General features: G+C 38.7%; 1 protein-coding gene across 3 annotated transcripts in view; it reads right to left on the bottom strand.

Annotated features, from left to right (window-relative positions):
• Positions 1–19,262, bottom strand: part of KCNH7 (potassium voltage-gated channel subfamily H member 7) — a 512,838-nt gene that overhangs the window by 122,104 nt on the left and 371,472 nt on the right. The window lies entirely within an intron of this gene.

Raw genomic sequence — 19,262 nt, 5'->3', positions numbered from 1 at the left:
GAATGGCATTCTTGCCTTTCCTGAAGCAGACAGGCTCTTTAAAAAGCAGGCTGCCACTTCAGTCTTCGTGAAGAATAACACAGATACATATGAGAAGCAAAAATATGATCAACTCCACAAAAATATCTCATTCTAATGCTTCTTCTTTTCAGTCATTTTCTGTTGCTAGATGAGATGCTATTCTACCCTTTAAAGACAAATGCTATAATCAATTCAGGGAGAAACTTGGTAGAATTCTAGTTCTACCTCGCCTCCTAAAACTGTCTACTTTTACTATGTAGTCATTCACCCATCTATCCTTCCATCCAACTATCCATCTTGGGCACCTCCCAAATCCCAGACACTGGGAAAACCATGTGAAATAAAAGACAGTCACCATCCTCATGGTGCTTACAGACTATTCGTGGGAACACAGGCATGACACAAATATATAGACAAGTCAAGATTTCATTAAAACAGTAATAAGTGTAATAAGATAAAGGATGTGCTATGAGAGTGTAATATTAGAAGAATTTAGTTAGCCTAAGGCAGGCTTCTTTGAAAGAGTGGTATTTAAGCTCAAGGGTGTTTGGTATAGTGCTGGCCTTCAGAGTTAAGATACAGTAAGACTCACTCACAGTAAGACCTGGAATAACTGTCTTAAGACTCCCAGTAATTTCCTTGATCTAGAAACCCATGCTTCTCCTGCAAGAAGTTATGTCTATCTTCCATTGTCAATTTCAAATACTCAGCCAGCGCCGCGGCTCAACAGGCTAATCCTCCGAGTAGCGGCGCAGGCACACCAGGTTCTAGTCCCGGTCGGGGCGCCGGATTCTGTCCCGGTTGCCCCTATTCCAGGCCAGCTCTCTGCTATGACCCGGGAGTGCAGCGGAGGATGGCCCAAGTGCTTGGGCCCTGCACCTGCATGGGAGACCAGGATAAGCACCTGACTCCTGCCTTCGGATCAGCACGGTGCGCCTGCCGCAGCGTGCCGGCCGCGGAGGCCATTGGAGGGTGAACCAAAGGCAAAAGGAAGACCTTTCTCTCTGTCTCTCTCTCTCACTGTCCACTCTGCCTGTCAAAAAAAAAAAAAATTCAAATACTCCATCTTTGCCCACTCAATTATTCTTTATAGTACAAAAATCTGGGGGAGATGGAGGTGGGCCACCAGAGAATTCAGCCAGAGTGTGTGATTTGCTAAAGGTTGAAGATCATCATATCCTACCTTGGTGGTGAGCATCTTGTAATGGAATTCACTTGTTTGGTACAAAAAGTCTTAAGTTTAATTAGAATGATTTGTAATTAGTTCATTCACTCTGATGTCTCCAAAGTAATCATGGTCTCTAATTTCATAGGCAAAATATTTCCCTTATTCATTTTATAAATTCTCTCCTCCACCTTGTGTCAACCCATTTCAGGGAACTGACAAAACTGCTTAAATGACATCATCATCTGAATTAATGCAAGCTCGAAATCACAGGAATCAGACTGCATATGGTTTTTAAGGCTTATTATACATGGTATTTCCCCATCTTCCAGTCTGATATTAAGCCACTGAACCCTGACTCAGTGAAGTTTCTGGCACTAATTTAATTTTAAATCTCCTGCCTGCCTTTGGTGCAAGGTAGGCCCTTGGGCAGTTGAAGCTCCTGACCTATTTCAGAGTTTCTTTTGTGGTCTGGAATGTATCACATTTTACAGAACAGGTTAAACTCCAGAACAAGTCATTAATCACTGTGACTCCCTGGGTTTTCCCGGTGCTTTTGAGAAGGAAGCAGAACTGATACAAATAAAACATGTGGGGAATTTTTATTGTGAAAGCTTCAGATGAGTTCTCAGAAACCCCGAGGGAGGGAAGAGCAGCGCTGCAGTCTAAATTTAGGTAAGTGGGGATGACTCAATTATCAAAAATTCTCCTGCCTGACAGAATTGAGTCCTCTAATGAGAATGGGGAAAAAGGGTCTTCAGAGGCTTTTTTGAATTTATGTAAAAAGTGTTTCAATATATTGAATTTATGTCTTATGGCTATAGATAAGTTGAACATAATTTGCTCATTTTTTTAAAAAAAAGGATTTTATTTATTTATTTGAGAGATAGAGACAGAGCGAAATTTTCCATCGACTGGTTCACTCCCCAAGTGGCCACAATGGCCAGAGCTGAACCAATCTGAAGCCAAGAACCAGGAGCTTCTTCTGGGTCTCCTGCAGGGACACTGGGGCTCCAGCACTTGGGCTGTCTTCTGCTGCTTTCCCAGGTCATAAACAGAGACACCAACTGGTGCCCATATGGGATGCTGACACTGCAAACAGAGGCTTAGCCTATTATGTCACAGGGTCTGCCTCTCATCTTTCTAAATTAAATATATATATATATATATATTTATTCAAAACGTAGAGAGACAATAAATGAGAGATATTTTGTCTGATGGTCACTCTGTGAAATTCTGCAATGGCTGAGAATGGTGCAGGCCAAAACCAAAAACTCAGTCCAGGTTTCCCATATCAGTGTCAGGGACCCAACAGCTTGAGGCATTACCTGCTACTCTCAGGTGGTAGGGAATTAGAAGGATCCTGGAATTGGGAATGGAGTCGGGTATGAACCTAAACACTCCAATAGGATTCATGGATGCAAAGTGGCATCTTAACTGCTAGGGTAAGAACCTGCCTCCCCATTACTTATTTTTTAATAATAAACATAATTGTTTATTACCAAAAACATAGCTTCATGCGTTGATCAAAGTTTTTATTTATTTTACAAGAATATCAGAGTTTGGATTTTTGGTGTATGGAAAGCTTGTGAATTTTATATATTCTTGTGTGTTCCAAGCAAGCATATTTATTCATTGATCAGTGTCCAAGCACAACTCAAACTTTAACTGAATGAGCAGTGAGCTTTCGCAATTTAAGCATCAATCAAGTAATAATATATATTTTGCTCCTTGTCCAATTTTTAATTTCAGATTAAAAATTAAAATTATATCCATACTTAGAGGATAAATAAGCAGCCAAGGAGTATTTATTTGAAGAAACGTGATAAATAATGTTTCTTAAAATAAAGCCAATGGGATTAAACTCAAGATACAGCATTAAGGAAATAGTGTGTGTGTGTGTGTATGTGTGTGTGGTCATGACTATAGCACTGAAGCATAGAGTAGAATCAGTGTGAAGAGCTGAAGAAGAATTACATCTTTACCCACCTGCAGATGGATATCTTTGTAGAGGCTTGGTGTAAAATCCCTAGTAATGGCTGTTTTTTTAGTCATTAATCCTGGACTTTTAGTCTTTTTTAGAATGGGTTTAACCGCAGCCCAGTTCTGAAGATAAACAATGGAATTTATTTTAATTTCTATTTCATGACAATTTCATCTTAGATTTTATTTGAAGGTATTGCAAATATAGTCTGATATTCTGTGAAAAATCTTTTTCCAAGGAGACTATAATGTCTCAAGATTTTAATGAAGCTATTTTAAGATGTTATGAATGGAAAGAAAATTTCTAGTTGGATTAAGCTTTAACAATGAAGTTCAGATTAGTTCATATATAAACTATATATTTTAAATCAATGATTTATTCAAATAATACTATTTAAAATAGACATCTATGTGTTTATATTTTTCTTGATTGTTCTGAGCAACTACCATATTGCAAGTGGCTTGGCTTACAACAAACACAGTAAGCCTACCACATTTGTAATTTATTTTGAATTGAAACTAGCTATTCCTTCTTCAGGGAAGTCTGTTTAACCAAGCCTTTAGCTTTTTCTGAAGGTGAAAAAAGGGAAATATTTATGGTAATGGGGTTGGTTATATCTGAGGAAGGTGGAGTGGCAGGGAATTTGGAAGGCTGCAAATAGAATGAGAAAGCCTACTTCTAAAAATATCTTTCCTTTTGCATGTCATCCCTTTACCTCCCTCCCCTGGATTTCCATCAATAAAAGATTCTTTCGAGTTAATGAGTTTCTACCTCAAGATGCAAATATATCCCAGTGAGAACACAACTCTCAGTGTTTCACACAGCTTTTTAATATGAGATATTCTAATCAAATTAGCAGAATTGGGAAAAATGGATTTGTATTACAGTGGGAGGAACAGAGGGGATTTATTTTAAATAAACTATTTACAATTCTGTATATTACTTTAGAACAGTTGGATAATTTATCAGCTTATATGGTCATCTATTATAAGGGATAAAGACATTTTGTAGTGGAAAATTGACCTGGAAGTATGGTCTACTTTACAAAGCAAGGATTTACTAAGTGTTAAGAGGAGGAAGAAAAATGAAAAGGGACAACCAGTAGGGAAGTGGTTCAGAAATGGAAGCTGTCTTGTGCTTCTTTTCAGATGGCCACCCCTGCAAGTTTGCCTCTCCTCTTCACTCAGCTTGAAAGCACACATCGCCACCTCTGCCTGCCTGGATCCCACAGCCAGTGTCTCTCTGGATAACATCCTCTGCTTTCTCACAGCCTTCATGTTTTAAGGCAGATATTGTTGCCTGTGACTCCTCCAGCTGCCCCTTTCTGTAACCTTTGTCACACTTTGAAATATGTTGTGTTATTCTCTTTGTTCACCCAACTGGATGGCAGGGATGTGTCATCACTGTAGCCGGAGTTTCTAATACAGTCTTGTTCAGAGTAGACACTCCAAAAATACCTGGAGAATGAGCGAATCATTTGTTGTTCTGCCTTGGGACTGACACTAAACATTTATTGAGTATCCACAAGAAAGATTTTTGTCTACTTTACAAATTAGGAAACTAGGACAAAGAAGAATCAAACAACGCAGCCAAGAACTTTGTGGTTAATAATGTACAGGGACTGGCATTTGAGTTCAGGCTATGTTCTCTTATCTTCCCATTTGAAAGTTAATGGAATCAGTATCTCAGCTTTTTACAGTTCAGTCCAGGCTGAACCTATCAAAGTCATCTGTCCAGAACAGTGTCTCCTCACCATTTGCCACTTTTTCCTTATTTGTTAAATTGAGAGCATAAAGGCAGAACACACTAAAGGGGAGTATGATTAATTAATTTCTGTATTTTGTTGTTTGTTGTTGTTGTTGTTGAGACAGAGAGAGAAAGTGAGAGAGAGTGCATGCCTCCATCTGCTGCTTCATGCCTGGAATGCCCCCAACAGCAGGCCTGGGCAAAGCTGCAGAAGAGCTGGGAAAACAGCCTGAGTCTCCCAAGTGTGTGGCAGGGACCTAACTGATGGATTCACCATCTATTGCCTTCCAGGGTGAGTGTTAACAGGAAGCTAGAATTGGGAGTGGACCCAGGCAGGCACTGGGGCATGGGGCACAAGTGTCTTTACCACTATCTTCACTGCTAGGGCAAACATCCATCTCTGCATGCTTCTTACCTGAGATGCTTGCAACTTAGAATGACTTCAATGAATGCTACATGAATGGATACATGAGTTCTTACCAAACACGAATTATCAGAGGTTAGAATCTTCTTTTGTGAACGTCAAGAATATACTAAGTTAAATGACATTTCGATTAGTTTATCGGCTGGTAATTGAGCATTGAGTTAGGTTCTTTGGGCCATATTTTAGACATTAGAATTCCGTAATACTCCCAGAAATAAAAAAAAAAAAAAAACTCTCTCTCTTTCTCTCTCTCTGTCTCTCTCTCACACACACACACACACATACACATACTTTCTCGCTCCTAAATTTCTTCTGCTCCTCTTCCTCATTCTTTTCCTCATTATCATCTAGCCATCAACCAAGACCAGCAAAGCAGCATGGGAATAAATTGTTTAGCTAGGAAAAATAGACAAAGTGCCCTTAGAGTTGTCAGTGCAAGATGCTAAGCTTGATAAATTTACCCAGAGATGACCTGGGTCTCAGAAATGGGAAGGATCTGATACATAGAAGATGCTGACATTGCTAGACCAGAACTCACTGCAAGTAAACTTCCAGATGGTGTTAGGAGTTGGACAAGGGCAGTTTAAAGGAGACTAACCAGAGAGGGAATCATGTGCTGGTGAAGAGTGAGAAGATTGAAAGCATGCACAGATTAAGAGGTTTGAGGGATGAGGAAATACCCAAATGTCCTCTGTAGTGTATACATGTGTTTTCTCCTGGAAGATTCTAAGAATTGATTTCAAAGGATATTTAAAAGTGAGTTCATGTGGGCTCCAGTGCAACCAAGGAATTAACCTACTAAAATAAACAATATTCTCTCTAAATGTTGGGGGTAACTGTTGCAAATAATGGCAGCATCATTAAACAGCTACATTAAGTTTACCGGTTGAACAAGAACCATGGGATGCAGCAGGTCACTTCAATTAAGCATTGAACTGAAGCAAGGGAAGAGAATGATATTTCTGATGTCTAATGCTTCTGATGGCCATGGAACTTTGGGAAATTGAAAATTTTGCAGAAGCAGGTTCTGCTAGTCTTTAAAGTCTATTCTTGATGTTTCCTGGAACACAAACTAAATTTCAAGAGCTAAACAAATATAATTACATCCCAGCTATTAGTAAGGTAATTTTCACCTGTTGTAACTGAAGATTTCTGGAACTGTCATGATTATTGTGTCTGGATTTATTCTCAAGGGCTGAGGATGGAGAAAGACTCCTATTAATAAGGAGTCAACTTTTATAAGCTAACAAAATAAAAGTAAAATGCAGAATAAATTGCTAAGTATATTTATAGTGTTAATATATTTAGAAATTACAATCTTTAATTTCATTAAATTTCATTTTATTTTTTAGTATTATTAATTTATTTTAAACGCAGGTGGGCACTGCGGCTCACTAGGCTAATCCTCTGCCTTGCGGCGCCGGCACACCGGGTTCTAGTCCCGGTCGGGGCACCGGATTCTGTCCCGGTTGCCCCTCTTCCAGGCCAGCTCTCTGCTGTGGCCAGGGAGTGCAGTGGAGGATGGCCCAAGTGCTTGGGCCCTGCACCCCATGGGAGACCAGGAGAAGCACCTGGCTCCTGCCTTGGGATCAGCGTGGTGCACTGGCCGCGGCGGCCATTGGAGGGTGAACCAACGGCAAAGGAAGACCTTTCTCTCTGTCTCTGTCTCTCACTGTCTACTCTGCCTGTCAAAAAATAAAATAAAAAAAATAAAAAAAAATATTTTAAATGCAGAGTTACAGAGACCAGGTGTAGAAAGAGAAAGATAGAGAGAGGGAGATCTTCCATTCCTGGCTCACTTCCCAAATGGCTGCAGTGGCCAGGCATCCATCTGCATCTCCCACATGGGTAGCAGAGGCCCAAGTACATTGGCTATCTTCAGCTGCTTCCCCAAATGTATTAGCAGCGAGCTGGATTGGAAGTGGAACAGCTGGGACTTGAATAGGCCTTCAGATGGCATTATGATGTCACAGGTAGCAGCTTTACCTGGGCCACAACACCAGAGCCCAAGAATTTTCAAATAACTAATATTCCATATGGTAGGAAGCAAAAATGTGTATATTAATGTAAATGTATATAAAATATTTTAAAAATCTTACTCTAAACTATTAATTTTGACATTTTAATAATCTCTTTATTGTCAAGGGACCATTGCAGATAAATTAAGTTTCAGGCTATTCCCCCATAATGGACATGCATTGTTGCATTTTGCTTTATGGTCTTTTGATGTAGATTTTAATTTAACATAGACTGAAGAGAGATTCTGCAGTATGGGATTGCCATCCTTGGCAATATTCAGGAAACTATTTTTCAACATAAGAATAATTTTATGGGCCAGTGTTGTGGCACAGCAGGTAAAGCTCCCGCCTAGGGTGTCAGCATACCAAATAGGCACCAGTTTGTGTTCTAGATGCTTCACTTCTGAACCAGCTCCCTGCTAATGGCCTGGGAAAAGCAGCAGCAGATGACCCAAGTACTTGGGCCCCTCTACCCCCCTCTCCCTCTGTTTCTCCCTCTCTCTATGTAGTTCTTGCAAATAAATAAATCTTTAAACAAATTTTCTGAGCAGTTGAGTGTTTTCTTTATTGCATTTAAAAATATTAATTTATTTGAAGACACAGTTACAAAGCGGGGGGTGGTGAGGAGAGAGGGAGAGAGAGAGAGAGAGAATCTTCTATCTGTTGTTTCAGTCCTCAAATGGACATAATGGCTAGGAATGGGCCAGGCCAAAGCCTGGAGCCTGGATCTCCATCCAGACCTCCCACCTGGGTGGCAGGGGCCCAAGTACTTGGGCCATCTTCTAACTCCTTTCCAGTCACATTAGCAGGGAGCTGGATTGGACATGGAGCATCTGGGACTCAAACCAGAATTCTGATATGGGATGCTTGGGATGCAAAAGGCAGCTTTTCTGCTGTACCATAAGTCTGGCACTTTGTTTTGTATATTCTTAAATATTGTGAGTCCTTGTGACAATATCAAGTCTACATCTGAAGCTGCTGGCACCAAATTGGTATCAGATACTTTTTTTCTGAGAACATTCTTCGAACAAATAAGAATGTTGTCAAAGTTTTATGCATCTTGTTTAAAAAATTAAGTTTGCTCTCCCATAGAGTTAATTTTCTTTTCTATTGAGGTGACAGTAAATTGTCCATCTTCCATGAACTACCATGTTGGACACCCTGCTTTAATTAGTTATGAAAACTCACTTCTGTTAGTGACTGTTCTTCTTCAGGCATTTATCTTGTAGAGAAGGTGATTGGGACTAGGAGTCAAGATGGAGGATGCTGGGTTTTTCTCTATATCAGCTTTGATAGAACATAGAGAACACAGGAATTTAAACAATCTTGCTTCTGAATTGAAATGCCAAGTAGAAAATGCACTGAATGCAGAGTGCGGAAATTAGGATTCTACCTTTGGGTGTGCAGCTAATTACTTGGGAGATGATAATTCATTTAACTCAAAATTGACCATAAAATAAGGATTTGATGACCAGAAACAATGAAAAAAAGTCTGAGCAGTTTTGATGAAAGAAAACAAAATAAATAGCATAACTGGCACAAATTTATTTAGGGTGTGTGATTTAAATAAATCAAGATTTTCAACAACAGACACATCCACCACACATACACACAAGGTAAGGAGGAAGTCAGTAAACAAAACCATTCAAAATGAAGCAGAACCTGGGGTAGTGTGAAGTTCACATTGCTCCATTTGCTTTGATCACATCTTTGTTATCACCCAGTAGTGTAAAGAGTGTAATTTTCACAACAATTTGAACAATTGCATTAAAACAACTTCATTTTTTGTAAAGGGGATTTCTTCTAAAATCACTACAGCAATAACAAAGGGAAGAAACCAGAGACTACAATTGCCTGGATAAACTTTACTGTAACGGTACACTATGCAACAGTTCTTTTCATGGCTGTTAGATTAAATCACTGCATGGAAAGGAAATAGGAATTCAGGAATCTGGGTCTCTGCTGTTTTCCCTGAACCTAAACAAATGAAAAAAATATCTGAAGCTTCAGGATAGAATAAAGCTGCCTCACAGGGGTATATTCTATCACCTTTCCTCGCTGTCAATTTCCTTTGCTCTACTTTAGTGATTCTGAAGGAGGAGTTTTGTTTTAAAATGCAAACAGGTTTGGGGAAATCTGTGTAAGAAGTACATTCAAAATGTTGGGTCAGTGCTGTGGTGTCACAGGTTATGTCTCTGCTGAAGCACCTGCATCTCATAGGGGCATTGGTGTGAGTCCCAGCTGCTCCACTTCAGATCCAGCCCTCTGCTAACAGTCTGGGAAAGCAGTGGAAGATGGCCCAAGACCTGGAAGGAGTTCCAGGCTCCTGGCTTCAGATCAGCCCAGCTTTGGCTGTTGCAGCCATTTGGGGAGTGAATCAGTAGATGGAAGACTTCTCTTTCCGTCTTTCCCTCTCTCTCTGTAACTCTGCCTCTTCTATTCATTATAGACATCCAACTATAAAATATGTAAATGATTTCTCTATTTATAGTACTCAGTAGGTACTATAAATAGTAGGTTGTATAAAATGGAAACAACACTGGTACTTTGGAAAATAACTCTTTTCTCCAGCTAAATTTAAATAGAACTCTCATACTTGCACTTTGTATTTACTAGAATTCAATAAAGTTCTCTGTTCACCAAGAGTTATTCATTCATTTCTCTGGAAGGAAATAGAATAAGGGAACAGAATTCTTTCTTTATTGGAAACCTAAAACTGGTTGGTGATATCTGTGATTTTAGGAAAAAAAGCAGAACAAGAGGGCATGAGAGGAAATATAGTAATAAACTTTTGTGGTAATTCAGATTTCTGCAGGTAGAACAATTTAAGGACCTGAAATCACAATTTTCCAATATAAACCCATGCATAATGATATAACTATGGGTATCATTTACAAATGACAGTTTATCACCCGAAACAGGTTTATACTACTGAATTGACAGCTGGCCATCAACCAAAGACTTAAAAAGAGTATCTGCTTCATGCTCTGTGGGGAGCAACTCGGACTATACTGTTACTGGAATTAAGACTTATTCTATGCATCTGCTCTCCCACAATGTGGCGCTGGGAGAGGAGCGTACAGCTTCTACCCAGCTGCCTCTCACCAATTTGACAAGCTGCAAGAGCCGCTCCTGATTGGAGGAGAGCGCCGCGCTCGGCATGTGGGTAGCAGAGCACGGATTGGTGGAGAGGACTATATAGGAGGAGAGAGACGGCATGGTGGTGTGGGTGGGTTGGAGAGTGCGTTGGAGAGTTCGCGGGGAAGTTCGTTACTTCGTTCTTTCTCATTTCTCTTTACTCATTCTTGCTTTGGGAGTTTGCTGTTTACTTATTCTTACTTTACTATAGAAAGGACTTGTAAAAAAGGGAACAACAAGCGTCCGGTCCGGTGCAGCTCCTCCGCGTGCGGAGGAGCAGCAAATGGTGCCGTGACTCGGATAGGAAGCCTAGGCAGGGTTTAGTGTCGTTCCCCCACGAAGACGGGGAGCGACATAATGGTGCCGTGACTCGGATATGAAGCCTAGGCAGGGTTTAGTGTCGTTCCTCCACGAAGAGGGGGAGCGACATAATGGTGCTGTGACTCGGATAGGAAGCCTAGGCAGGGTTTAGTGTCGTTCCCACACGAAGACGGGGAGCGACAATGCTCCTTTTACATTTTGACTCAATTCACTCAGTCTTACTGAGCTGTATTTCCATGACCCAAAAATGAAAGTTGTGTTCCTACTAATGGTATTAGGGTTTATCAGCTTGACTCTACTTCAAATGTGAGAAGAATCAACAGGGACCAGGAGTTCGACCTGGTAGGAGATTGTTTTCAATTTTTTAAAAGATTTTATCTCTGGGGCTGGTGTCCTGGCACACTAGGTTAATCTTCTGCCTGTGGCGCCGGCATTCTATATGGGCGTCGGTTCTAGCCCTGGTTGCTACTCTTCCAATCCAGCTCTCTGCTGTGGCCTGGGAAAGCAATGGAGGATGGCCCAAGTGCTTGGGCCCCTGCAACCGTAGGGGATACCTGGAAGAAACACCTGGCTCCTGGCTTCGGATCGACACAGCTCTGGCCATAGCGGCCACTTGTGGAGTGAACCAGCAGAAGGAAGACCTTTCTCTCTGTCTCTCCCTCTCACACTGTCTGTAACTCTGCCTGAGTTACAGAGAGTTACAGGCAGAGTTACAGAGAGAGAGAAAGAGAGGGAGAGACATCTTCCGTCTTCTGGTTCACTCCCCAAATGGCCACAATGGCTAGGGTTGGGCCAGGTCAAAGCCAGAAGACAGGAGCTTCTTCTGTGTCTCCCAGGTGACTGTAGAGGTCCAGGGTCTTGAATCATCTTCTGTTAGCTCCCCAGGTACTTTATCAGGGAGCTGAATTGGAAAGGAGCAGCTGGGATTCGAACTGGGCCCATCTGGGATGACAGCATGGCAGACAGTAGATTAACCTGCTGTGCCACAGCACCAGCCTCTATTTTTTTTTTTTAATTGCCACATTGGTAAGGAACTAGGAGACCAACAAATAAGAAAGAGAGGAACTAAGGAAGTATGGAAATAACATGGTCATGTGAACTGGATCTCCTCCAACCACAGGCTACTTCACTTCTGTCCAGGTCATCAAAACAACATTCATTAATATCACCAACCTCACATCACTGGGACAAAGGGGCAGAAAAAAAATCTCTTTCTTGACTATTTGTTCACTAAAATATAACACAGGGTCAACTTTAACTATGGTCTTCTCAGGGTAAAGAGTTAGACTAATTATTTTCTCCATTATCTCTCATTTCACTTTTTTGCCTTTCTACGTAAGTGATGACCAAGAAGTAGGTTTTATAACACAGGTGTACTTGTAACTGGTATTATTTAAGACATAAATGCATTTTCTTCAGTTCCTTCAAGGTGTATTCTATGTTTGGTACATAGTTTGAAAAGAAGCATAAGTTCACTTCATTGAGAAAAGGAAGAAAAACATGTTCCTATTACAAATTCAATCCCTTCCTAGCCACAATTTCCCCATGTCCCAATCTTCTTTCTTTGAAAAAGTTTTATAATTTCTAACATATTCATGTTTGAGTTGAATATACATTGCTTACAGGCATCTATTGCAATTTTTTGTATGCCAGTATCCCAAATACCTTCCCTCCCACAGAATTTCCTTAGGATATCTAGAGGTATTATATGTAAACAAATGAACAATTAAAAATGGGTTCCCTTACTGGGAGTAGGCACTGGGTCTAGCAGTTAAGATATCACTTGTTATTACTGTGTCTCAAATCAAAGTGTCTGATTACACGTTTGTCTCTGCATCTGATTTAGTTTTCTGTGAATGTGTATCCTGGGAGCCAGCAGTGCTGGTTCAAGTACTTGGGTCCACGGGCCCCATGTGTGAGAACACAACTGGGTTCCCAGGTGCCACTTTGGACTGGCCTATCCTTAGTGGTTTCTAGCATTTGGGATGTGAACCAGCAGATGGAAGATATCTTTCTGTATCTCTCTCTCTCTGTCTCTATGCCTTTCAGATAAATTGAAATTAAACAAATAAAAATTTCTTCAACATGATTATTTAAATGGCTTTTAATTTTTATAAAAATATTATAATTAAAACATCACTAGATGGTAATAATGCTGACCCATGTAACTGCTTAAGAAATCTATAGAAAGAGATACAATTTATAATAACCGTGGAAGTAATAGAGAGCTTGGGTCCACACTGGATCCTTTTTCCAGCTTTTTGAACCACAAAATGAAATGATTGGGCCATGTTCATGCTTCCCACATTCGCCTGATCTTAATAATGTGAGAGTAGAGGTTAAAAATGGGATGGGGTTTGTTAAAAAATTCAAAATCTTAAGCCCCCCAAAACATTGAATTTCTGAGGTGGTAGGAAATAGAGAGGGAGAGAGAAAAATAAGAGTGAGACATATGAGAGATATGTTCCAGAAAATTCCATCAATTAAAAGAACTGAAATCCTGGGGATTCCCTTTGAATTTTAAATTTCTGTCAGAATTAACTAATCTTTAAATGAACTCTTTAGAAATACTTGAGTTTTAGGGGGTTTATTATCTAACTGTATTTTCCACTATAAATGAAATCTTCAAAATATAGAGAAATAGAGGTAGAATGGAAAATATGTTATCTACACACTCACCACCAAGATAATCAATGAGACATTTTTATTCATTTTACTTATTTTGAATTTCCTTCTAAGTAATATTCTATGGTTGAATTTACTTCCTAATGCAAGGAATAGCTCACCACCACTTAACATTACAAAATCTTGGGCTTCTTGGGTATGTGAAAATACAGTGACTACTCCAGTATAGTGATATCTGATAAAAATCCTCTTTTTAAATCTCATGCTATGAAACAAAAATAATTTATTTCTTCCACTCACTCTCATCAGACAATACGCCTTGAAATAGGTGTTTGTCTGAGACACTAGGCTATGAGGGCAACTGAGCCCATGAACGCCTTTCTGTGCTTCCTTTCTGACCTGGGATCCGTTTTTTATTTCCAGGATCACACTATCTGGTAAGGTGGGAGGTGAGTGCTGGACCATCTTGGCAAAAGATATACACATTCTTCTTGTGTCTCTGTTGCTGTAGCAACCAGGCTATTGCTATGGACTCCCAGCTAAATTATTTTTACCTGTCTCTTCTGACCACTCATGTTTTAGTTCCTTTACTTCAAGCATCTATTTTCAACCTGATTTATTTTGCTGAAAAGCTTTTAAAGGAAGATTTTTTTCCTTTCTTTAAAAATGTGGAATGAACACACAAAAATCAAACAGGTGCTTTTAAGATGCAAACATACAGGGGCCGGTGCTGTGGTGCAGTGGGTTAAGGCCCTGGCCTGAAGCACTGGCATCCCATGTGGGTGCCAGTTATAGTCCCGGCTGCTCCTCTTCCAATCCAGCTCTCTGCTATGGCCTGGGAAGGCAGTGGAGGATGGCCTACGTCCTTAGGCCAATGCACTCACATGGGAGACCTGGAGGAAGCTCCTGGTTCCTGGCTCCTGGCTTCAGATTGGCGCAGTTCCAGCCATTGCGGCTATCTGGGGAGTGAAGCAGTGGATGGAAGACCTCTCTCTCTCTGTCTCTCCCTCTCTCTGTAACTCTATCTTTCAAATAAGTAAAATAAATCTTAAAAAAGATGCAATCATACATAAATGCTTTACCTATAAGTTATGACTTTTATCAGCAGCTACCAGTGTTTCATAAGGATATATTATTTATCATCTAGAATATGGATGTGTGATTCTTGAACTAATTAAGATGTTTTGAATGAAATGAAGTTTTAAAATTTAGAAAATATGTCTGCGAGTGACTGTAAGTATTAATATGCACACAGCATTTAGTCAAAGTAAAAAATAACTAGTTTCTTTCTAAAAATTCTACACTTTTTTGAAATATTGAAAACTTTTATTGTATATTTAATATTTATAGCATTCATTTTGCTTGCACTAATCACTTACTACTCACATACATAGTGTCACTTTTTATCTCTTCCTCTTCACTGACTAGATTATAAAGCATTATGTTATTGACCAGAGAAGACTAGAAAACATAGTCTAGGTTCCTAAAGCTCAAAGCTTTTTATTTAAAGATGATTGATAGCAATAACCTTGATTTTCATATTCTTGTATCAGTGATAATACACATAGCATTTAGCATGTCCTCACAAATACTGAATCCAAGATTACTCTGATGATTGGGCTTTCTGCATCTCATAGCACTCAAGTATATTGCTTGTTATTTCAATCTGCCTTTATACACATAATTTATAGATTAAACCAAGAATACAGAGGAAAAAAAAGGAATGGAATTTTTGTTTTGCTGAACCAAGTTTGATGATGTTCTATAAATGATAGCAAGAGAATGGATGCAGAAATAATGTCATATTGAATTAAAATATTCAGAATCAGTTTTGTAATCCTGAATTACATTTCACTTTAATATGGAATTTTATGATTATCACTATTTCTTGCAGATACTCTGTATAGTTTTATTGAGGTTTGCATGGTAGTTAAATTATTTTAGATTTGAAATAAAGTTTAGGAAAACACAAATCATATTGTAGAAACATTGTGAATTTTATTTCTATAATTTTGAATGAAGAATCAATGAATCTTTATAAAAATAGGTTTTGAAAATTAGGTAAGTGTAATTTTTAACCTGAGATATTATTATTGGAAAGCATCACCATATAAGAAAACCGCTTTGAATTTATAGCTGTGTCTATAAGACTTTTTCAGTTTCTGTCATTGAAAATGTTGAGGCCTAAATTTATCAGATTTGTAGAAATTACAGAACGTGAAAAAATATTTTATATTGTTAAGGCTGAGAGGATAAATAATTTTTAAAATAAGCAATAAGATGAAATAGATGTTCTATATTGACCTGAATTTCTATTCCTAAAGAGATACTGAATTATAGTTACATGTTTTCCATCAGGACTAAGTATAAATTGAGAGGTATTAGATCACAAGGAGTACAGAATGAATATATTTAAAATAGATAAAGATCAATAGAAAGTAAAAAGCTATAATCATTGAGCTCTTCTTTATGTCAGTAATATCAATGTAATTTTACTTTTCCTGCAACTGTGTGACAAACGAACGAAAACAAAAACAAAACAAATGTCATTATGTTAATGTAAAATTAACATAAGGTAGATGAGATGTAAATTTCAACAAGGGGTAATTCTGATTTAAGCTTCCTGTCATGAATGGTTCCAGTGGTCTTTGTGATGAGTGTGAGCCGCTTTGGAGAAAATCTGCCATACTCTCCTCCCTATTTCTTTGGCTTTCCTTCTCTGATTAGCTGTTACGGAACATTCAAATTATGACTTTTGACCCTAAGCCAATTACTACAGGCACGTCCACTGTCATGATAACTTCTGAGAAGATTTAGGAGACAGAGAAATAAAATGGCTTCGTTAAGGGGACAGATGAAGAACTAATAACTTCACTTTCAGAGTCAGATGGCCTTGGTTTGAAGTCTGTTCCACCATTTACTACGTCTCCTAGACAAGTTACTTCATCTCTCCAAACTTAACTTTTCTATGAGATGCAGATGGTAATAATAGTACCAACTGTCATGTAGATTAAAATTGATAATCCACCAAGCCACTTATCACAGAGCCTGGTACATAATAAATGTTCGATCAATGTCAGCTATTATTAAATTTACCATGATTATGTCTTCATGTCAATGATGTATTTTCATGAAACACTGGGACCGATTTTGACTTTAAAAATCTACATAGATTTACAGATTATATGACTTTTGAAACATACAGACTTTTCTTTCTATAACCTAAGTCATTTTGTGCTTACAGTTTAAACTAATTCTCTTATTCTTAATAAAGCTATGTGAAGATTACACTGTGTACTAACAGTAAGTCACTTTTTCTCTTCTGTTTGCTAGATGAAAATATACTGCTTCATTTAGTTCCCTTCATGCATCTTATTTTTGATTATGTGGATTTCCACTGAATTCACAAGTACTCTTCTTAAGTAATAGAGGCCAATTTGTGAAACTGTTTGGCCATAATTTAACCAATACTGGGTTTAAAGGGAATGGAAACTAAATTTACTCACATGATAGAATCTTGTACCGTTTAATAAAAAATAGCTGTAAATGCTATTATTTATTGCTATATAGTCATTCTCCAGGTAATTTATTATGTATTATACATAGGAATAGAAACTAATTTCTATACTTTTGTATTACTAGAATCTATCCAGTACATATTCTGTGAGTGTGAATGTGTGTGTGTGTATGTGTGTGTATGACTGATGCCATTGATATGAATTCCTATCTTCACTTTTGCAATGGCCACCATTGTTTGGTTATATTTCCTTAGAAATTCCCCTTCCCTCCTCATTTTTCTGATGTCAGTCAAATGGCTTTACCTTGCAGCATGGGAATGGTCCCAGGACCAGAGTTAGCCAGTCCGAGTCTGTTTTGGATGGGAATGATTTGGATGCTGAAGGAGGTAAAGCCCTATTCACCAGATCATTAGCTGTGAGCATCCTGAGACAGGAGAACCTGAGGAATTTGATGCAATTACTTGGAGTGTGAAGTCAGCCAGGAGGAAAGCATGGCCAAGAGCAGAGGCAATGCAGTCAGTTGTACAATGAATGCAGCCTGCCTCTCCACGTTTCAGTTGCTTCCCTTTTGACTGATGCCTATCATTTCATTGCTTCCTACTTGGCAGAAGGGAAATGCAAAGTTCTTTGGCTCCTCTTCTACAAGGGCACTCATCCCATTCCTGACCTAACAACCCTTCACAGGTCTCATCTCCCTGGGGATTAGGTTTCAATGTATGTCTTTTGGGGGGACATGTGGTCTACCGTAAAAATTTATAACCTTTCTTAAAATGTTAACATAAATATCCTAATATTACGGGGCTAAATATAAAACGCACAGTGATTTCTTTAAAGGTAAGCATCAGGCATTAAGAGAATGTCAAGCTTCTGATGGAAGCTGATGCATTTTCCTGAGAGCACTAAGGCATTTATGTGAAAAAAAAAAATGGGATAGAATCATCTAGAGGGGAAAGTTACCAGCCTAGCCTCACAATGGCCCAGGAAACCACTGTTATAAGATTTGTGAACCTGTGCCTCTATATCTCTGTTCTTCCTGCTTTTTCTATGTGAAATCCACATCCCTTTCCTTGGAAATTCCATCATTCATTCAGCAAATATTTGATGAACTCTCCTTTGCCAAATGTTTTATGAAGCCCTGGGGGTGTAAGAATAAAATGATGAAAAGAGAAGATGAGGAGAGTTTGGGAGCTTGTGAAGTCACACAAGAACATAAAAAGCATAATAAAGGTTGATATTGCTTACTATGTACTTAGCACTGTGGTGAGCACTTTCCAACCATTATTCTACTTGATTTTTATATCAAGATGGCAAAATATGACTTTTGCTAGCCCTAAAACCTGCTTCAATGTCACAAAATAAATGCCACCTATCTCCATGGCACACAATAAATAAAGCCAGACTTATAACATATTCCCTGTGACTCTGATTTACACCCTTAAACACTAATTACTACACCCTACTCTAGGTAACCTTCTAGGTCCAGGTTATATGTACTATACTATATATTTTTCTTCTCTGAAAATGCTGCTTTTAATGCATACTTTCCCTTAGCATGTGGTCTTCTATTCTTCATTAAGATGTATTTCATTATGACTGTTTACACATGTGTTTCCTGTCGCATGGGGCCAAGAAAGCTCCCAGAGCAAAGGCATCTCTGATGCGTGCGTGTATCACTCTTTCTTGACACGAGGATGTGCTGAATGCTGTGGGTTAGGGTGCTTCTGTGGGGGACTATGAAAGCTTTAGCACATCACACCTTGCTGTCTATAGGTCTTACGTTGTGTTTTGTTCTGAAAATTTGTAATTAATTTGTCAATTATGGAAATTAAGAGCTTATTTTAAATTCTAGATTTCAAGTTCTTTTATTAGCAGATTTGGAAACATCATTGGTTAAATATTCCTGCCTGACCACAAGTGGCTAGTGCTGAGTGGCAGCGTGTCCTCTGCAGTTCACTGCAGTCTCTTTGATTCCTGCTGCTCTCTGCCATCTGCTTTATTCACCTATGCTACTTGCAGGCTCTGATCCTAATAATTCCCATCTTTCTTCTCAAGAATCTTAATTTCTATGCATACATATAATTGTTACTTTTCGTAAACAATAGATTTTAAAAGGAAAAAACACTTGCAAGTAAAATTTAATGGTATCAGAATGATGACAATACAAAATGCATTACAGTAGACTGCTAATTTACTACTATTATACCTATTATACTAAATATGTATTTTACTAAATTTAAGAAAAATGAGATACTTAGAGAAGAATGCCTCATTACTGCATAAATATTAAATGTTAAATATCAGA

This window comes from Oryctolagus cuniculus, chromosome 3 (assembly GCF_051225735.1).
Source record: "Oryctolagus cuniculus isolate XC-2025 breed Fujian yellow rabbit chromosome 3, ASM5122573v1, whole genome shotgun sequence".
NCBI lineage: Eukaryota > Metazoa > Chordata > Mammalia > Lagomorpha > Leporidae > Oryctolagus > Oryctolagus cuniculus.
The sequence above is the reverse complement of the archived record's forward strand: the minus strand, read 5'-3'. Positions and strand labels throughout refer to the sequence as shown.